At 44.0% G+C, this 6003-nt stretch overlaps 1 non-coding gene across 1 annotated transcript; it reads left to right on the forward strand.

Moving 5' to 3' along the window:
- Positions 1-538: 538 nt before the first annotated feature.
- Positions 539-620, forward strand: trnas-gcu (transfer RNA serine (anticodon GCU)). Its single transcript has one exon. It is a non-coding gene; the product is annotated as a tRNA-Ser (tRNA).
- The last annotated feature ends 5383 nt before the right edge of the window (positions 621-6003 follow it).

Genomic DNA, 6003 nt, shown 5'->3' on the forward strand with positions numbered 1-6003 from the left:
ATTTCAGCTGCAATGACTTAATTGTTCAACTGTTGTGTTCCAATTGACATTGGGGTTGCCTGCGCCGGTGCGCACCCAGATCGCAGTGCATCTCTTCATTCACTCGAAATATGCTCACGTTTTTCGAGATCCACTCCTTGATGTTGCAGTTGCCCCGAATTTGTTCCCAATATATACAACAACACAATGCCAGCCGTTGGCAGAGGCCGCGTAACCAAATGGATAACATATCTGACTTCCATTGCAACCATGAAGTTATTACAAGATTGCTGTTTCGAGTCCTGCCGCGGTCAAGTTAGCTCGCTGCGTGAAATTTTATATTCTTTGTTGTGATTCTGCCGAGAAACCAACCATCTCTTCCAGTCACTCACCTGAAGTAAAGGAAGGCTGTTTGCTTAAAGAATCTCATGCCACGTTTTCATCATTGTCGATTTGCATGCACGGGCAGAGCAAGCTGTGAAGTGGACTTTCTTGCACTTTATTTATGTTTGGATACAAAAAGCAGGAGATTGAATGGCTGACAATGCGCTGTACAAGTGACGAGGTGGCCGAGAGTTGAAGACGATGGACTGCTAATCCATTGTGCTCTGCACGCATGGGTTCAAATCCCATCCTCGTCAACGTTGTCTTATAGCTTTGACCTCGTTTTGTCATTCACATTTAACCTCATCGCCAAATTCCCCTTTTACTTCCAAGGATGCTGTACTTTCCTCATGTCATGTCTCAAATTAATAATATATTCGTCAAAAGGAGAACAGTTGCAGCACAATGGCGAGGGGCACTAATTAGATAGGTATCTGAGAGACAGCACAAGCACGATGGGCCTAATATCTTTTCTCACCACCATCAGAATCTGAGAGCTGCGCTTTTCACTGTCGGCGGCTCGTTGGTCCACGGGTATAATTTTCGCTTAGGAATGCTCACATTTGAAATGCGAGAGTTCTCGGGCCAAATTCCGGACGAGCCCCGCCATATTTTACTCAACGTTCCGCTTCTCACAGCCACTCGACATGTGAGAAAACAGACATGTTTCACGTTAAAACGTGTGATTTTGCGCCGATGTTCCCTTAGCATCCAAATCCCAGAGCAAAGTGAAACCCGACAAACTGAGTAAAGTTGAAATATTTCAGAGGTACTCGGCTTTGTGACTCGTTGGATAACCTAAAGCCTTGTCTGGTTCCGGCCAATCCTTCAACAGTATATCTTCCTGTCTGTACGCATAAGCTCACCTCAATTGGGATAAGCATACATTCAGCGCCAATCTCCACCTCTGCCCTGAATATGAGTGCGTCCTGGTTCTCTGGAGCTAAAAGATGTGAGAAGCTGGCTTTTGAATTAGTCCCTTGGCTGCCGAATTCAAAGCGGACAGGAAATCTATCCGGGCTGGCAATGCTGACTGGTCTGATTAAAAGGCGCTGAAACCATGTATTGTAGGCATGTTCTCGTCTTCTGGTCTCAACATTAGGTTCACCATATCGGATCAAAAGCACCGCTCCGATTGCCTGGTAATGGTTCTGCTGTTCCCACTAACACCTCCTCTGGACCATCCTTTGTTACGTTATCGCCCGATTACCACCCACTTTGCCTTTCTCCATTGTGCCATTTATTATTTAATCACTCCTGCGTTCCACTGTATCACAGACGTTCCCATTTGACCTTACTCACTGCGCATTTTTTCCAGGCGCTATTTTTGTTGAAAAAATCTGTAATCTTTAACTTTTTCCTAAAATTTCGGAATGATTATCCGACAGAACGTGAAACCGGATTCTTCCTCCACAGAATCTGCACGACCTGCCGAGTTTTGCATACTTATCTGTTTTTATTCATTCTATTTGCGTGTCCCTTTTAAGGGGATGTGCTGTCTGTCCGAGGTCATTCTCTAACTGTTTAAAATGGTGTACTATCAGCCCCGCATCATTCTGTGTCTGTTTAAAAGCGATGTGCTGTCTGTCCCGGATTTCCAATTTCAAATTTAAAAAACTGCCTTTGGAGGGTGCAGGAATTTTGTGTAAGCCAGAGTGTGTTCAAACGTGCTGTGCGATCTTACTATCATGTGAGAAAAATGCATTACATGCAACTTGAAACCGTACTGATTTGATTGAACACTCCTTCGTGGACTCTCTGACGGTAGAAGAATCTGCTGTGGGAATTTGCTATTCCACATCTGAAAGAAGGGAAAATACACAAGTTAGAAATAAAGCGATTTAAGCCAGGGCTTGCGTGTGGGCTGTGTGATATGATAATATCCTCCATCCTTATTTTTAAATTCAAATCAAATCAAACCAAGACAAGACATGACTGACTGACTGACTTTGTTTATACATGTATAAATATGTGTATATTTATATGTTATCCCAACTTTTGAATTTCCAAAATAAATATGCTTTTTCTGTTCCGCATGCACCGGGCCCTATGACATTTGACCTCTTTCACAGCACATGCAGCTGCTGTCAGCTCCATCAGAAAGACACACGCGACTTTAAAAGATCGCCTTTGTAGCCCACAACTTCCCTCGTGACTTGTCTTCCACCATGGGCTTACTGTGTTTGGGTAATGATTGACTCCACCCCTCATTTCCACTGATATTCTTCCAGTCACACAGCCTTCCTTCAATCAAAAAATATATAGATTATGAATCAATTATTTATTTATTTAAAACAACTCAAATTCAATTGTTTAAAAATAAAATTTAAATGCATTTATTTTAATAAAATGTTAAATATATATAATTTCAATATGGGCTGGCTTTACGTCCCTCCCTCCTTCCTGCCTGTGGCTTCAATAACCGTCTCTTCCCCGCGTGGTCCTTAGGCCCAATACACAATTGCCTTCAGGGATGATAGAAATCTCACTTTATTCTTTTAAAAGAGAACTGCTGTCAGTCACGGGTCATTCTGCAAGTGGGTAAAAGCGATGTCCTTGCAGTCCCGGATCATTCTGTGTCTGTTTAAACGGGCTGGTTGTCAGATCCGGTTCATAATCTTTCCCTTTGAAACGGATTTTTTCATAAACCCGGGTCATCCTGTATAGTTTGAGAAGGAGTATGATTTCAGCTGCAATGACCGAATTGTTTAACTGTTGTGTTTCAATTTACATTGGGCTTGCCTGCGCCGGTACGCACCCAGATCGCCGTGCATCTGATCATTCACACGAAATATGCTCATCTTTTCCTAAATCCAGTCCTTGATATTGCAGTTGCCCCAAATCTGCTCGCAATAGACACAATAATACAATGGATGTTGATGGTAGAGGCCGCGTGGCCTAATGGATAAGGAGTCTGACTTCTATTCTCACTGCGAAGTGATCAGAAAATTGCAGCTTCGAGTCCTGCCGCGGGCAACTGAGCATGTTGTGTGAAATTTTAAATTTTTTGTTGTGATTCTGCCGAGAAACCAACCATCTCTTCCAATCACTCACCTGAAGAAAAGGAAGGCTGTTTGCTGAAGGAAACTCATGACACGTATTCATCATAGTCAATCTGCATGCACGGGCAGAGCAAGCTGTGAAGTGGACTTTCTTGCACATTATTTTTGTTTGGATACAAAAAGCAGGAGATTGAATGGCTGACAATGCGCTGCACAAGTGACGAGGTGGCCGAGAGGTTAAGGCGATGGACTGCTAATGGGCTCTGTGCTATGGGTGCGGATCCCATTCTCGTCAACATTGTCTTACAGCTTTGACCTTCCTGGTCGTTTTGTCATTCACATTTAACCTCATCGCCAAATTCCCCTTTTACTTGCAAGGATACTGTACTTTGCTCATGTCATGTATCAAATTAATAATATATTCCTCAAAAGGATAACATTTGTCGGACTATGGAGAGGGGGACGAATTAGATTGGTCTCTGAGGGACAGCACAAGCACGATGGGCCTAATATCTTTTCTCTCTACCGTCAGAATCTTAGAGCTACACTCCTTGCTGTTGCCGGCTCGTAGGTCTCGGTGTATGATTTTTGCTTTGGGATGATCACATTTGATATGTGAGAGGTTCACGGATGAGCCCCACCATTTGTTACTCAAAGTTCAATTTCTCACAATCGCTCGACATGTGAGAAAACAGACATATTTCACGTTAAAACGTGTGATTTTGCGCCGATGCTCCCACAGCGTCCAAATCCCAGTGCAAAGATTTAATCCCCTTCCCACTGAATACTGCGGACAGACATGGTCACCTTGGTAACGGAATAGTCATACTTAAGGAGGTGGCCTTGGAAATAGTAGATGCATTGACAGTCATTTTCCAACATTCCATTGACTCTGGATCAGTTCCTATAGAGTGGAGGGTAGCCAATGTAAACCCACTTTTTAAAAAAGGAGGGAGAGAGAAAACAGGGAATTATAGACCGGTCAGCCTGACATCGGTAGTGGGTAAAATGATGGAATCAATTATTAAGGATGTCATAGCAGTGCATTTGGAAAGAGGTGACATGATAGGTCCAAGTCAGCATGTATTTGTGAAAGGGAAATTATGCTTGACAAATCTTCTGCAATTTTTTGAGGATGTTTCAAGTAGAGTGGACAAGGGAGAACCAGGTGATGTTGTACATTTGGTCTTTCAGAAGGCGTTCGACAAGGTCCCACACAAGAGATTGATGTGCAAAGTTAGAGCACATGGGATTGGGGGTAGTGTGCTGACGTGGATTGAGAAACATAGAAACATAGAAACATAGAAAATAGGTGCAGGAGTAGGCCATTCGGCCCTTCTAGCCTGCACCGCCATTCAATGAGTTCATGGCTGAACATTCAACTTCAGTACCCCATTCCTGCTTTCTCGCCATACCCCTTGATCCCCCTAGCAGTAAGGACCTCATCTAACTCCTTTTTGAATATATTTAGTGAATTGGCCTCAACAACTTTCTGTGGTAGAGAATTCCACAGGTTCACCACTCTCTGGGTGAAGAAGTTCCTCCGCATCTCGGTCCTAAATGGCTTACCCCTTATCCTTAGACTGTGACCCCTGGTTCTGGACTTCCCCAACATTGGGAACATTCTTCCTGCATCTAACCTGTCTTACCCCGTCAGAATTTTATATGTTTCTATGAGGTCCCCTCTCATTCTTCTGAACTCCAGTGAATACAAGCCCAGTTGATCCAGTCTTTCTTGATAGGTCAGTCCCGCCATCCCGGGAATCAGTCTGGTGAACCTTCGCTGCACTCCCTCAATAGCAAGAATGTCCTTCCTCAGGTTAGGAAACCAAAACTGTACACAATACTCCAGGTGTGGCCTCACCAATGCCCTGTACAACTGTAGCAACACCTCCCTGCCCCTGTACTCAAATCCCCTTGCTATGAAGGCCAACATGCCATTTGCTTTCTTAACCGCCTGCTGCACCTGCATGCCAACCTTCAATGACTGATGTACCATGACACCGAGGTCTCTTTGCACCTCCCCTTTTCCTAATCTGTCACCATTCAGATAATAGTCTGTCTCTCTGTTTTTACCACCAAAGTGGATAACCTCACATTTATCCACATTATACTTCATCTGCCATGCATTTGCCCACTCACCTAACCTATCCAAGTCGCTCTGCAGCCTCACAGCATCCTCCTCGCAGCTCACACTGCCACCCAACTTAGTGTCATCCGCAAACTTGGAGATACTACACTCAATCCCCTCATCTAAATCATTAATGTACAGTGTAAACATCTGGGGCCCCAGCACAGAACCCTGCGGTACCCCACTAGTCACTGCCTGCCATTCTGAAAAGTACCCATTTACTCCTACTCTTTGCTTCCTGTCTGACAACCAGTTCTCAATCCATGTCAGTACACTACCCCCAATCCCATGTGCTCTAACTTTGCACATCAATCTCTTGTGTGGGACCTTGTCGAACGCCTTCTGAAAGTCCAAATATACCACATCAACTGGTTCTCCCTTATCCACTCTACTGGAAACATCCTCAAAAAATTCCAGAAGATTTGTCAAGCATGATTTCCCTTTCACAAATCCATGCTGACTTGGACCTATCATGTCACCTCTTTCCAAATGCACTGCTATGACATC

This window comes from Pristiophorus japonicus, unplaced genomic scaffold, assembly GCF_044704955.1.
Source record: "Pristiophorus japonicus isolate sPriJap1 unplaced genomic scaffold, sPriJap1.hap1 HAP1_SCAFFOLD_49, whole genome shotgun sequence".
In the NCBI taxonomy this organism is placed as follows: Eukaryota; Metazoa; Chordata; class Chondrichthyes; family Pristiophoridae; genus Pristiophorus; species Pristiophorus japonicus.